This window comes from Calidris pugnax, unplaced genomic scaffold, assembly GCF_001431845.1.
Source record: "Calidris pugnax isolate Ruff unplaced genomic scaffold, ASM143184v1 scaffold461, whole genome shotgun sequence".
NCBI classification, from domain to species: Eukaryota; Metazoa; Chordata; class Aves; order Charadriiformes; family Scolopacidae; genus Calidris; species Calidris pugnax.
Window position 1 is genome coordinate 10,755 of NW_015091201.1, and position 15,258 is coordinate 26,012.

At 54.5% G+C, this 15,258-nt stretch overlaps 2 long non-coding RNA genes across 2 annotated transcripts; both read right to left on the bottom strand.

Moving 5' to 3' along the window:
- Window positions 1–5,056: 5,056 nt before the first annotated feature.
- Window positions 5,057–6,034, bottom strand: LOC106898472. Its single transcript, XR_001413931.1, has 3 exons — window positions 5,966–6,034; window positions 5,528–5,650; window positions 5,057–5,313 (listed from the first exon to the last, which is right to left on the bottom strand). It is a non-coding gene; the product is annotated as an uncharacterized LOC106898472 (long non-coding RNA).
- A 4,020-nt stretch (window positions 6,035–10,054) lies between these two features.
- LOC106898473 lies at window positions 10,055–11,032 on the bottom strand. Its single transcript, XR_001413932.1, has 3 exons — window positions 10,964–11,032; window positions 10,526–10,648; window positions 10,055–10,311 (listed from the first exon to the last, which is right to left on the bottom strand). It is a non-coding gene; the product is annotated as an uncharacterized LOC106898473 (long non-coding RNA).
- Between the last annotated feature and the right edge of the window lie 4,226 nt (window positions 11,033–15,258).

Genomic DNA, 15,258 nt, shown 5'->3' on the forward strand with positions numbered 1-15,258 from the left:
ACCTTCCGGGACAGTTTCTCCACAGCTGAGATGAGGGGAGAAGAGAGACTTTCTTCATATTGCCGAAGTCAGGCAGCCACCTCATCCACTATTGGTTCCTCTTCACCTTTCCATTCACCTTTCCAACACTGCCAATGAGTTGGCATATGATGATGGGGTGCTCTGTACAAACTTCTGCCACATGGACCTTGTGCATTGGTTCTCATCAGGATCTGTGGGTAACTGTGCATTGTCCAGGTCATAATAAATCATCTCCTGCATGGTTAATTCTCTCAGGTACTGGATACCTCTTTCCATGGTGGTCCACTTGCTCAGATGACATACAACATCTTCACTGAAGGGGTACCTTTCCCTCATGCCTGACAGAAGCCGCCTCCAGAGGCTGAGGGCTTGTGTCTTTTTCCCAATTGCCTTGTCAATGCCCCCTTCTCTAGACAGAGATCCCAGCTGCCTGGCTTCCCTACCCTCGAATTCCAAACTACTGGCTCCATTATCCCAGCACCGGAGCAGCCAGGTGACAATGTGCTCACCTGGAAGTCAGCTGAAATCTTTTCGCATGTCCTGCAGCTCACTCAGGGACAGGGACTGAGTGATTATCTCTGGTTCCACCTCTTCCTCTTGTTCTTGTGATGACCCTGGATCATTGTCATCCCTCCTGAGCGAACTGATTTCTTGGTGTATTTATTCTTCTGGGTAGGGACAACTGATACAGGCAGGGGTTGGTTTTCTGGTTCACTTGCAGTGCCTGTCACTGGGCTTGGAGTAACCACAGTGCCTGCCACTGGGGTTGGAGTAGCCACAGCGCCTGCTGCAGGGGTTGGAGTAACTGCAGTGTCTGTCACAGGAGTGGCAGTAGCCACACTGCCTGTTGGCCTGGTTTCCATCTCTTTCCCCTGAGGATGCTGTGCAACATTGAGCAATGCTTGGTAGATACTGGCCAGGGCCCAGCACAATGCAGTGAGCTGTGCCTCTCTGTAGTAGCCATAGCATTTTCCTTTCAAATATTCTATCACTTTAGCAGGGTCCTGTAATTGTTTGGTGGTGAAATCCCAGACCATTGGAGGTGAAAAACTCTCTAGATACCTGCCCATGTCTCCCACATGCCATGCCACCCTGACTCTCCAGCCTTGGGGCAGATCTCTGGGCAGTAGTCTTAAACAGTTGCTTAACCCTAAACAAAAACTGAAACACATTCAGGAGACCTAGCAATAGGACCAAGCTGGTTTGCATGTCCCAAGGGTATTCAAAATTCTCAAAAACTGGCATACCTGGCACGAAAGAGAAAAGGGAGATCAAAGAGCTGGGGAAAGTATCCGCCCCTGCTTCCCCCATAGACTCAGTGTGTTTATTAATAAATTATTAATAAATTATTAATAATTCTCCGAGATATGGGCAGGAAAGCAGTGCCGAATAAACACTCCAACATAACCATCTGAACAGTGACGCTATCATATCATAAGTTGGTTGATATCACACAGGACAGTAAAATTATAATCCTTGATCCCTCTCCCAGAGGTGATAAATATCATCATGGGGAATACATAGAACACGCTTTGGTCAGATCTGTCATTATCTCAACCCTCCGTGTGCCCCATGTTGGGTGCCAAAAAGGACTGTCACGGTTTGGCCTCAGGCGGCAACAAAGGACCAAGTGGCAGCTGCTTGCTCAGACTGGAGCCCCCACAGCCACCACGGCCATGAGGGGAGAATCAGAAGAAAAATGCAAACTCGTGGGTTGAGACAAAGGTAATTTAACAGAACAGCAAAGGGAACAAGAAACAACACCACCACTGACAGAGGAATATACAACCACGATTGATACCACCACTTGCCAACCACACCTGGGGCATACCTGACGGATCTGCTTCCCCAGAGGAGACTTCCTTCCGCCGCTCCCCCGCCTTCTCCCCCCACGACTTCCTGTCCCTCCCCTTCCCCAGCTAGCTCCAGCTACCCCCTCTGCATGGCTCATATGGGATGGCATACCTGTGTCCCTGCTATATCCTAGGGAGAATTAACCCTATCCCTGCCAGACCAGGACAGTATACATACATCATAAGGTGCAAAAAAACCAAAACTACACTCTTCAAGATCCACAAAATCCGCCCACTAATGTATGCATTTGTATGTATTGGCACAATGTACAAGACTGGGGGCAGAGCACAGCAAAGGCTCTGATATTTCAAAGCGCACCTGGCTGGTAAAGAGGGAACTGGCCTCTTCAGGAGAAATAGGAAGAGCGGTTTCCCCTTGCAGAGATCCCAATTCCCGCCCCCCCTACACACATCCATCCTCCTTTGTGAGGGTGGTGCAACACAAAGCCTTCCCCTGGTAGAAGCCTCTGCCACACATATTGACTGGAAGGATGTTTGTGTCCTAGAATCCTTGTCCCTGTATCCTTGAAAAAAGAAAGAAAATGGAAGCAAACCACCCCTCTCACAGGAGAGAGGAGTTTATCTTCTGCACTTGCAGCAGTCCTGCCCCACGAAGCTTTTTCCTGTCTCTGTGACTTTCCCCACCTAGAGTAGAAGTATTTAGTCAGCTCTGCCTGTCCCTAGGACTTGTAGCAGCAGTGTGAGGCTGTTTCCCTGCAGTTTGCAGAAGGCAACAGAGCTCTGGCTGGACACTGTCCAAAGCCATGCCCTAGGAGTAAGCCTGAGGTGTCAGTGTGGCAGGTGGTGGGATGCTCCAGATGCAGCTGGAAGGACAAGTACACGCACTGCTGGGAGCAGCTCCTGGGCAGTGAGGGTGGAGCGGCTCAGCCGTGCTTTGTTGAAGTAAGGCCTTAACTTCACTTGCCACAGGACCCGGTGCGTGGTGGGAAAGGCTGGCAGGGCTTGCGGGGATACAGCCCACCATCTTCATCCACACACAAAGACCCTGACCCTGGGGCCACAGGGATCAACCAGTGGGGCTCTGCCTTGAGGCTCACCTCAGCCCACCAGAGATCGTTGCCCTGCTCTCCTGCTCTCAGCTCTCTCTCCTTCAACTGGAGGGCTGGCTCCTGGCCAGAGTTTTCCGAGGTGTCCCCATCACCTCCACTCCACCCTCCTAACCAAGAGGTGTTACAGAAAAGGCTAAGGAGCCTGAGCAGCACTTTGGCAGAGTCAAGCCACCCAACTGAAAAGCTGCCACCCGTAGCTTCCCTCTCCACAGGCACGGTGGTGCCTGCACAGCTCTGGGTGCCTGTGGCAGCGCTGGCCTGGGTGTCCTGTAGTGCTCTGGCTGTGTGAGCCCCCGGGCAAAAGCCCCTCCTCAGCAGGGCTGTGCAGCCATGGCAAGGCCCAAGCTAGGGACCCAGAGGTGCGTCAGCCACAGGGAGCAGGGCTGCAGCCCAGCTGGTACAGCAAAGTCCTGGGAGAGGGCTGCCCCTGGGGCAGGCCTGAAGCTCCAGCCCTCTTTCCTGCAGTGGCCTCTCCTTGCCCCACCAAAGCGCACCTGAGGGCACATTTCACAGCCACCGAGGAAAAGCCCACAGGGTCAGACACAGCGCTTTGCAGATGGGGCTTTATTGAAATGACAGAAGTGGTGATGTTAACAGCCTGACTGGCCAGCACAGGCACTCATCGTGGTGGAGGAGGCTCTTGCTGGATGTCTCTCTCGGCAGCCTTGGCATCCAAGAGGCTCTTCTGGCACTTGCAGATGCAGACTAGATCTGCTCCTGGGAGCTGAGGAGTTGAATAAAGTTCTGCAGTCTTGTATGCACAGAGAAGTGCAGAGCAACACTACAAGTGGGATCTGATTCTGTCTACAGAGAGCAGGCCCGTGGTGCCTGTAATGCAATGCCAGCCCACTGCTCTCTGTGCCATGAGGGCTGTCTTTGCCCGGGGCTGCGGGGTGTCAAAGGAAGGAAGGGCACTGCTGGGCAGGGTCGAACAGCACACGTCTGGAGATCCTTACCTGGGGGACTGCTCCTCAGCATCACAGCCATGGGTTCGTCCCTCTTCCCAGGAGGTGGGTGGCTGCTCCCTGCAGAGCCCAGTGGCTCCACGCGGAAAGGCTCCTACCATAGTAAGGACAAAGACCCACATCTTGAATGAGACCCTCCTGCCTCTCCTCTCTCTGAGTTGCCCCCATCCCCACAGTCCCATTCAGTGCCAGCTGTGCTTGGGGCTGCAGAGAAGCATCTGCCTTCGGGGACCAACCTGTGCCATTCCTGTGGCATGAGAAAGAAGAGGATGCTGTCCGTGTCCTGACCTGTGGCTCTGGGATTTGCCTCCCTTGTCCACAGCTGGGTCACCAGCCACCAGCTGGCACAGGTCTGGCCTGAAGCTGGCACACACTCATCTTTTCAGAGATGAGGACTCTGAAAGGCAAAGGCTTGGCTTGTCATTTGGGCTCTCCTCATCCTCCACGGATGGCTCTTTTCTGTCCTCTCCCCACTACTCTGGAGTGCCACAAATGCAGGAGCCTTGCACACGGGTGAGCACAGGAGATGTCGCCAGGGAGCCAGGAAGGGGCCTTGAGCTGGTACAGCTCCACATAGGACAGTCAGCCCCTACGCTCCTAGGGCTTAGCGACCTTCCCACCATGGCTCCCCAGAGGGAGGGGAATGCTCTGTTCCTAATTGTTTTTCACTGCCTGCAGTCCCTGGGTCTCCCATTGCTTTTGCTCTTCTTCCCAAGCCTTCAGGGATGCCACTTTTCCCCTTGACTGCTGCAGGCACTTCCTGCGCAAGGAGTCCCAGAGCCTGTTTCTTTCCTCCTCTGTGCACAAGCGAGGCTGTGCTTGCAGGGCAACAGCAATGCAGCAGCAGAAAGCGTTAGTCTCCCCAGTGGAGGGCTGGGGCAATTTTCGCTCTCCCTTCTTTTCAGCCTCTCTGTCAGCCCTGCTTTGCTCGCAGTCCTCACAGGCCATGCTGCAGCGCCTTTCTGCAATTACCCCTGAGCCAAGTGGCCATGGGGCTGAAAGCAACCCAGCTGCCTGCTGTCCCAGACAAGCCTAGCAGTGCTGTTGCCATTACAAACACCACCAAATCAAGTCTTTGGGTGTTTCTGGACATGACAGAACTGAAGGCTGTCTTCTAAATCGACAAAACAACCTGCTGCTTCTCGAGAAAGCCTAGGGAGAAGTGCTTCAGCCTTCAGCTAAGCACACTGTATGGGGTCTTCCAAGACATGACATCCGAAGAACTGTGCTTTTCTCCAGGAAGATATGACACTCCAGTCCCTTCAGGAGCCCATGCCACATACCAGTTCTTCCCTCTTCTTCTCTGGTCCAGTGGGGGGTGCAGGTTGTGGTCCAGCTTCCTCCAGTTGTTGGCCACTGTGTGCCTCTTTCCCCAAACGACGCCACCGCAGCACTGCCAGCTCACTGCAGACACACGGCGGGAGGAGGAGGTATGAGCACAGGGAGATGGCTCTCCAGCCAGGGCTCCCAAGCTGGGCACCTGCCAGGGCTGCAGGAGGCAGCTCTGCTGAGAGGCCGGTGCCAGAAGAAGTGCTTCTCTTCCTCCCCTGGTGCTGCGAGGAGCCGGAGGAAGGGCACTGTCAGATAGGAAGCACTGCCCGTGTCTGGAAAGACTTACCACCTGAGCTTGTCCTGCAGATCCCTCTGGTCATCCCTCTGTCTCCTGCGCTCGCGGGTGACCTTCGCCAGGATGCATGTCACCACCTCCAACAGAGTCTGGTGTGTCCGTGGGGAAAGGCTCCTACAACAGCAAAGACAAAGTCTTTCTGAGCCTTCAGCTGTGACCCTCCTGCCTCTTCCCACACCCAGCCCCACACATACATGGGCTCACTTGGCCCCACAGCTCCTTCAAGGCAGGAGAAGTTTCAAGCACCTGCTGTGGCCCCTGCCGTGGCCCCTGCCATCAGGCTCTAACCCAGCTCGTTCCTGTGGTTGGAGAAGTCCCCAAGTGCTCTGTGCGGCCCTGTGGCTCAGGGGTTGGCTTCCTTGACCCACCACCGGTGGCTCACCACCACCCCATTGCCCCAGGCCTTGCCTGGAGCCAGCGTGCTCTTACCGCTTAGGGGGGACAGTGTCATCCTTGTGGACAGTGAGGTGCTCTTCTACAGTCTCTTCGCAATCCTTCATCATTATCTCCAGGAGGTCAGGGCTGGTGAACTCCTCCATCTCCACGCTAGTCAGGGGGCTGACTGAGGGTTGCTCAGAGGAGCTGGATTTCTGCACAGGAAGAGACTCTCATACAACAGCCCTGCACCCGGAGGGTGCCGCTTCCCAGCATGCAGACCGCAGACCACTTCTGGAGAGACCCCGGCAGGACAGGCAAAACCACAAGGACCTCAGCATGCCCTTGAGGTGACGCCCAAGTGTCACCAGGGTTTCACCACAGCTCCCTGCCCTCTTGCTCAGGAAAGGTAGCAGTTACCCACCCAGCTCCGCTGCAGCAATGCTGCTATGATGACTTGGGTGGAAGAAGTACCTTACAATCTCAGCCCCCTTGGAGGAGAAATGGCCCCTTTTCTGCAGGAATTTAAAGTACCTGGCTCTTCTCCGTCTTCATTTTTGCACAGGACAGTAAAATTATAATCCTTGATCCCTCTCCCAGAGGTGATAAATATCATCATGGGGAATACATAGAACACGCTTTGGTCAGATCTGTCATTATCTCAACCCTCCGTGTGCCCCATGTTGGGTGCCAAAAAGGACTGTCACGGTTTGGCCTCAGGCGGCAACAAAGGACCAAGTGGCAGCTGCTTGCTCAGACTGGAGCCCCCACAGCCACCACGGCCATGAGGGGAGAATCAGAAGAAAAATGCAAACTCGTGGGTTGAGACAAAGGTAATTTAACAGAACAGCAAAGGGAACAAGAAACAACACCACCACTGACAGAGGAATATACAACCACGATTGATACCACCACTTGCCAACCACACCTGGGGCATACCTGACGGATCTGCTTCCCCAGAGGAGACTTCCTTCCGCCGCTCCCCCGCCTTCTCCCCCCACGACTTCCTGTCCCTCCCCTTCCCCAGCTAGCTCCAGCTACCCCCTCTGCATGGCTCATATGGGATGGCATACCTGTGTCCCTGCTATATCCTAGGGAGAATTAACCCTATCCCTGCCAGACCAGGACAGTATACATACATCATAAGGTGCAAAAAAACCAAAACTACACTCTTCAAGATCCACAAAATCCGCCCACTAATGTATGCATTTGTATGTATTGGCACAATGTACAAGACTGGGGGCAGAGCACAGCAAAGGCTCTGATATTTCAAAGCGCACCTGGCTGGTAAAGAGGGAACTGGCCTCTTCAGGAGAAATAGGAAGAGCGGTTTCCCCTTGCAGAGATCCCAATTCCCGCCCCCCCTACACACATCCATCCTCCTTTGTGAGGGTGGTGCAACACAAAGCCTTCCCCTGGTAGAAGCCTCTGCCACACATATTGACTGGAAGGATGTTTGTGTCCTAGAATCCTTGTCCCTGTATCCTTGAAAAAAGAAAGAAAATGGAAGCAAACCACCCCTCTCACAGGAGAGAGGAGTTTATCTTCTGCACTTGCAGCAGTCCTGCCCCACGAAGCTTTTTCCTGTCTCTGTGACTTTCCCCACCTAGAGTAGAAGTATTTAGTCAGCTCTGCCTGTCCCTAGGACTTGTAGCAGCAGTGTGAGGCTGTTTCCCTGCAGTTTGCAGAAGGCAACAGAGCTCTGGCTGGACACTGTCCAAAGCCATGCCCTAGGAGTAAGCCTGAGGTGTCAGTGTGGCAGGTGGTGGGATGCTCCAGATGCAGCTGGAAGGACAAGTACACGCACTGCTGGGAGCAGCTCCTGGGCAGTGAGGGTGGAGCGGCTCAGCCGTGCTTTGTTGAAGTAAGGCCTTAACTTCACTTGCCACAGGACCCGGTGCGTGGTGGGAAAGGCTGGCAGGGCTTGCGGGGATACAGCCCACCATCTTCATCCACACACAAAGACCCTGACCCTGGGGCCACAGGGATCAACCAGTGGGGCTCTGCCTTGAGGCTCACCTCAGCCCACCAGAGATCGTTGCCCTGCTCTCCTGCTCTCAGCTCTCTCTCCTTCAACTGGAGGGCTGGCTCCTGGCCAGAGTTTTCCGAGGTGTCCCCATCACCTCCACTCCACCCTCCTAACCAAGAGGTGTTACAGAAAAGGCTAAGGAGCCTGAGCAGCACTTTGGCAGAGTCAAGCCACCCAACTGAAAAGCTGCCACCCGTAGCTTCCCTCTCCACAGGCACGGTGGTGCCTGCACAGCTCTGGGTGCCTGTGGCAGCGCTGGCCTGGGTGTCCTGTAGTGCTCTGGCTGTGTGAGCCCCCGGGCAAAAGCCCCTCCTCAGCAGGGCTGTGCAGCCATGGCAAGGCCCAAGCTAGGGACCCAGAGGTGCGTCAGCCACAGGGAGCAGGGCTGCAGCCCAGCTGGTACAGCAAAGTCCTGGGAGAGGGCTGCCCCTGGGGCAGGCCTGAAGCTCCAGCCCTCTTTCCTGCAGTGGCCTCTCCTTGCCCCACCAAAGCGCACCTGAGGGCACATTTCACAGCCACCGAGGAAAAGCCCACAGGGTCAGACACAGCGCTTTGCAGATGGGGCTTTATTGAAATGACAGAAGTGGTGATGTTAACAGCCTGACTGGCCAGCACAGGCACTCATCGTGGTGGAGGAGGCTCTTGCTGGATGTCTCTCTCGGCAGCCTTGGCATCCAAGAGGCTCTTCTGGCACTTGCAGATGCAGACTAGATCTGCTCCTGGGAGCTGAGGAGTTGAATAAAGTTCTGCAGTCTTGTATGCACAGAGAAGTGCAGAGCAACACTACAAGTGGGATCTGATTCTGTCTACAGAGAGCAGGCCCGTGGTGCCTGTAATGCAATGCCAGCCCACTGCTCTCTGTGCCATGAGGGCTGTCTTTGCCCGGGGCTGCGGGGTGTCAAAGGAAGGAAGGGCACTGCTGGGCAGGGTCGAACAGCACACGTCTGGAGATCCTTACCTGGGGGACTGCTCCTCAGCATCACAGCCATGGGTTCGTCCCTCTTCCCAGGAGGTGGGTGGCTGCTCCCTGCAGAGCCCAGTGGCTCCACGCGGAAAGGCTCCTACCATAGTAAGGACAAAGACCCACATCTTGAATGAGACCCTCCTGCCTCTCCTCTCTCTGAGTTGCCCCCATCCCCACAGTCCCATTCAGTGCCAGCTGTGCTTGGGGCTGCAGAGAAGCATCTGCCTTCGGGGACCAACCTGTGCCATTCCTGTGGCATGAGAAAGAAGAGGATGCTGTCCGTGTCCTGACCTGTGGCTCTGGGATTTGCCTCCCTTGTCCACAGCTGGGTCACCAGCCACCAGCTGGCACAGGTCTGGCCTGAAGCTGGCACACACTCATCTTTTCAGAGATGAGGACTCTGAAAGGCAAAGGCTTGGCTTGTCATTTGGGCTCTCCTCATCCTCCACGGATGGCTCTTTTCTGTCCTCTCCCCACTACTCTGGAGTGCCACAAATGCAGGAGCCTTGCACACGGGTGAGCACAGGAGATGTCGCCAGGGAGCCAGGAAGGGGCCTTGAGCTGGTACAGCTCCACATAGGACAGTCAGCCCCTACGCTCCTAGGGCTTAGCGACCTTCCCACCATGGCTCCCCAGAGGGAGGGGAATGCTCTGTTCCTAATTGTTTTTCACTGCCTGCAGTCCCTGGGTCTCCCATTGCTTTTGCTCTTCTTCCCAAGCCTTCAGGGATGCCACTTTTCCCCTTGACTGCTGCAGGCACTTCCTGCGCAAGGAGTCCCAGAGCCTGTTTCTTTCCTCCTCTGTGCACAAGCGAGGCTGTGCTTGCAGGGCAACAGCAATGCAGCAGCAGAAAGCGTTAGTCTCCCCAGTGGAGGGCTGGGGCAATTTTCGCTCTCCCTTCTTTTCAGCCTCTCTGTCAGCCCTGCTTTGCTCGCAGTCCTCACAGGCCATGCTGCAGCGCCTTTCTGCAATTACCCCTGAGCCAAGTGGCCATGGGGCTGAAAGCAACCCAGCTGCCTGCTGTCCCAGACAAGCCTAGCAGTGCTGTTGCCATTACAAACACCACCAAATCAAGTCTTTGGGTGTTTCTGGACATGACAGAACTGAAGGCTGTCTTCTAAATCGACAAAACAACCTGCTGCTTCTCGAGAAAGCCTAGGGAGAAGTGCTTCAGCCTTCAGCTAAGCACACTGTATGGGGTCTTCCAAGACATGACATCCGAAGAACTGTGCTTTTCTCCAGGAAGATATGACACTCCAGTCCCTTCAGGAGCCCATGCCACATACCAGTTCTTCCCTCTTCTTCTCTGGTCCAGTGGGGGGTGCAGGTTGTGGTCCAGCTTCCTCCAGTTGTTGGCCACTGTGTGCCTCTTTCCCCAAACGACGCCACCGCAGCACTGCCAGCTCACTGCAGACACACGGCGGGAGGAGGAGGTATGAGCACAGGGAGATGGCTCTCCAGCCAGGGCTCCCAAGCTGGGCACCTGCCAGGGCTGCAGGAGGCAGCTCTGCTGAGAGGCCGGTGCCAGAAGAAGTGCTTCTCTTCCTCCCCTGGTGCTGCGAGGAGCCGGAGGAAGGGCACTGTCAGATAGGAAGCACTGCCCGTGTCTGGAAAGACTTACCACCTGAGCTTGTCCTGCAGATCCCTCTGGTCATCCCTCTGTCTCCTGCGCTCGCGGGTGACCTTCGCCAGGATGCATGTCACCACCTCCAACAGAGTCTGGTGTGTCCGTGGGGAAAGGCTCCTACAACAGCAAAGACAAAGTCTTTCTGAGCCTTCAGCTGTGACCCTCCTGCCTCTTCCCACACCCAGCCCCACACATACATGGGCTCACTTGGCCCCACAGCTCCTTCAAGGCAGGAGAAGTTTCAAGCACCTGCTGTGGCCCCTGCCGTGGCCCCTGCCATCAGGCTCTAACCCAGCTCGTTCCTGTGGTTGGAGAAGTCCCCAAGTGCTCTGTGCGGCCCTGTGGCTCAGGGGTTGGCTTCCTTGACCCACCACCGGTGGCTCACCACCACCCCATTGCCCCAGGCCTTGCCTGGAGCCAGCGTGCTCTTACCGCTTAGGGGGGACAGTGTCATCCTTGTGGACAGTGAGGTGCTCTTCTACAGTCTCTTCGCAATCCTTCATCATTATCTCCAGGAGGTCAGGGCTGGTGAACTCCTCCATCTCCACGCTAGTCAGGGGGCTGACTGAGGGTTGCTCAGAGGAGCTGGATTTCTGCACAGGAAGAGACTCTCATACAACAGCCCTGCACCCGGAGGGTGCCGCTTCCCAGCATGCAGACCGCAGACCACTTCTGGAGAGACCCCGGCAGGACAGGCAAAACCACAAGGACCTCAGCATGCCCTTGAGGTGACGCCCAAGTGTCACCAGGGTTTCACCACAGCTCCCTGCCCTCTTGCTCAGGAAAGGTAGCAGTTACCCACCCAGCTCCGCTGCAGCAATGCTGCTATGATGACTTGGGTGGAAGAAGTACCTTACAATCTCAGCCCCCTTGGAGGAGAAATGGCCCCTTTTCTGCAGGAATTTAAAGTACCTGGCTCTTCTCCGTCTTCATTTTTGTCTTAGCCTTGGCTTTGGTCACTGGTACAGTTCGCTGTTTCCTTTTTTCCTTTTCCGCCAGCTCTGCTTTCTTCTTTTCTTCAGCCAGATGTTTCTGGATGTGTTCTGGAAGCTGCTTCTTCCAGTGTTTATTCTGGAAGGCGACCAAAATGCAACAGCAGGCAGAGGGCTGAGCTGTTTTCATTTCTGCCCTCCCTTCTGCCTCTTCTCTTCTGCCTTTCTGTCCATGCTGGCTTGCTCCAGGGGTCTACAGGCTCCACCGAAGAGCCCATCTGTAAGGACCAGGGAGCCAAGCGACCACCAGGCTAAAAACCACCTGGCAACTGGCTATCCCAGACAAGCCTTGCAGTCACCTTACTGACAGAAACAGCCACAAGGAAGGTCTTTCAGTGTGTTTCATGAGGCTAACGGAAGGGAGAAGTATATTCTCAATACCCGCCTCTCTTCAACTAAGCGCCAAAGCAACTAGTCAGGGGTCCCGTGAACACACAGGGAAGAATCTTTTGAGAACCGGCCTGCATGGAGCGGTGCTCTTCTACAGTCCAGTATGACATGCTCACTGCAGCAGCCCGTGTCAGGTACCTTTTCTCGCTTCTCCTTATTTATGGCAATGAAGTCTACCATTCTGGGTTTGGCCAGAGGAATTAGTTTCTCTTTCTCCTCCTTTTCCTTTAAGGAGCACGGCTGGATGGTGGGTAGCTGCCTGCAAAGACACAATAGGGTGCGGTGGCAGGAGTCAAGCAGGAGCTCATTCTGGCATTCGGTACTTCCAAGTGGTGCACCTGCATCTGCAGCAGAATGTACTCTACGTGCCTCCTTGTGATCAAGAGACAGAGAAGACCCCCAAGCTGTGAGGCTCAGATGAGCCCAAGAGCTCCACTAAAGCTCAGGATGCCCAGGTCTAGGCCTTCTCTTGCTGGAGCAATGAGAGGATCAGGGTCCTATGTCCTGAGATACTGCTACGCTCTCTGGGTCAGTGCACTGAAGTCTGCTCCGTGGTCCAAAATACAGAGTCCCCACGGGCTCCACAAGCACGTGGGGTACTGGCAACGCAGGGTCTAAAGGAGGAGGACACGACCCCTTGGGAAGAGCAATCCTGCCACTGAGCTCTCTTTAGCCCTTCATGCTTCTGGTTAATCAGATGAATCCTCTGCACTAACTCGCTGCAGCAGCAACACTGTTCTTGGCTGACAGAAAGGTCGGGATCATTTCAATCTGAAGTGAAAGCTTTAAAAAGGCCTTCTGCTCCTGCAGTGGGTGTTTGCAGTTAGCTACTCAACAGAGCTGAGCACCAGAAGCAAAGAAAGAAATGATGCTGCCAGCAGAGTCTCCCAAGAAGCTACAAGATGCTTGCCATGCACCTGGGAAGCCATTAGTTAGTGGGAGGTGGGATAACTGCACTTTGAGCTTGTCTAGCATCTGTGTCCAGGAGAAACATCTCGCTCCCACAGAGACAAGAGCACAGGGTCACGCTCAGCCATTTACGCAAGTGTCTCACCTGCCATGAGGCTCAGTCCCCTCAGCTTTCTGACCCTGCTCTGACTTCACAGTTATTGCAGGTAACTGGTTTGGAGAAAGCCTTGCTCGACAAAGGAGGCGCTTCTCGGCAAGATCCTCTAGAAACAGGCAATGAAACAATTCTTCAGAAGAGCACCTTGGTGTTGTTCTGGGAACTGGGTGCCTACTGTGTCTCAGTTCCAGTGAGAGTAGCATGCAGGTTTGCTCAAGTGGTAACACTGACAAAGAGGCGTCCTTTTCATCTCCATGGATGAAAGCCGTCTTTCCTGGGAGGTTTTTTGTCCAGCTCCTCGTGCCTACAGCGCATCTTTATTCACTAAGGAAAATTGTTTTGACGGCTTTCTCTCATTTGTGTGCTGAAATGCGGGGGGTCCCTGGGAGATGATGCTGGTGATCTCCAAGAGTCATTCTGTGGAGGGGAATCATTTAGCCCAAGAGGAGGCAGCTCATGGATTTCTGGATTGGTCCCACGCACACAGGTTTGCTGCTGGGGCAGGTTCACACCAAAGGCATTGCTTCTGACACATCTGAGAATATGATCGAAAGAAGCAGGGTCAGAGCTCTGCACTGTTTGCAGCACAGGCTGGGAGTCAGTGGCTATTTGTGGTGCAGGGCTGTCCCCGAGACCTTGTTCCATAGTGGGTCACTGGAGCTTTACCAGAATGGGTACAGAGGGTCACAGGATGTGCCTCTCCCTCTTCCAGGCATCCCGGGGTAACCTCAGCTCTATTCCCCTCCAGATGCAGAGGAAGGAAAACCTACAGCCCCCTGGCCAGCAACCTGATGGTCCTTTACCTTTCTCTCCACCGCCATCACCTTTTCGCCAGTGCTGCTCTAGGGCAGCCTTCACATGTCCAGTCAGGCCTGCTTTCCCTGCTGGCATGTTAGGCATGGTCTCAAGCTTGCACCTGGAAAGAGGAAAAAGGCACCAGGCGGTAGAAAAGACACCGCATTGTTTCCCAAGGCAGCCCATCCCGGAGGACCCTAGCAGGAACACCTCCCCTACATGCAGGTGAGGCCCTGTCAGCCTGTGCCATGGTTTTTCCATCCTTTCTGTGTGAATGGTTGTCCTCCCAGAAAGCCTCCTTGCTGCTTCTGGGGAAAATGATTCCTCTCTTACTAATAGTGCACATGGGGAGCAGACTAATCTCAAGCACTCTGACTATCCAACACTCTTTGGAATCCTGATCTTGTCCTCCAAGTTTCTTGTAGAGCCTCACAGATTAACACCTTTGCAGCTATGCTGGCACAGTACAGAGCTCTGCTCTCACCAGATGCAAGCTCCTGTTTGAACAAGAAACCGCCCCTCTACCCCTTGGCCACAAGCAGAAGGCAGTCTCATCCACAGGAAAGAAAAAGGGCTTGAGAAACCTGCTGGGAAATGTTGCCTTAATGCCTCATGAGGTCCACAGTAGGACAGGTGCATAAAGCATTGTCCCTGTCCCATGTTCCTCCACATGAAGTCAACCTGAACAAGGGCAAGGAGGGAGTTCCCTGCCAACAAGGCCCCTGAAACACTCCCTCCTTGATGCCCTCACAAAAACAGTTCTCAGCGCCTGGCAAGGCAGCACTCCCACGCATGAGCTGAGAAACTGCTTGCTGGCTCAGCCAAGGGCTGCAAGAGCAAACATACCCTGGCAGGATGATAACATGTCCAGAAGACGTCTGGGAAGCAGCAGTGTCCTGGCGTGAGATGACCAAGTCCCTCATCTCTGGCATCTGCAAGGAGGATGGAGACAGATTACGGAGGACACTGGGAAGGGCTAGCTGCTCAGTCCACCTTAGAGCAACGCAAGCAAAGAGCCAGAGCAGCCAAAGGGCTCAGCAAGCCTTTGGCTCTTCTCCGTACCCTGAGAGCAGGGCAAGCAATGCTCCCCACCACCAACACTGGCCTTCTGTCATAAAGCGAGGCCCCTCTGGGTGTCTCCAGGCCATTGCATGCAAGAGAAGGGTTCTACAGAGAGCCTGCTGTACTATAGACCGTGAGGAGCCCAAGTGGCACGGCAAGCCAGGAGAAAGCAGTCCCCCAGCCCCCAGAAGGAATTTCAGAAGAACCAGGACTGGCGCTTGGGGAATGAAAATCCTACCTCGAGAAGAGCTTGCAACATCTTCTCAGTCCCATTCAGCCTTTTCAAAAAGTCTATGTAAAATGTCATTTTTACGTCTTTTCTCTGGATGATCAGCATGCCCACATGCCTCCAAATGAGGGCAACATTCTTCCTGTTCTCCAGGCAGGCATGGAAAAGACATATGGTCCTTTGCAGGCAAAGC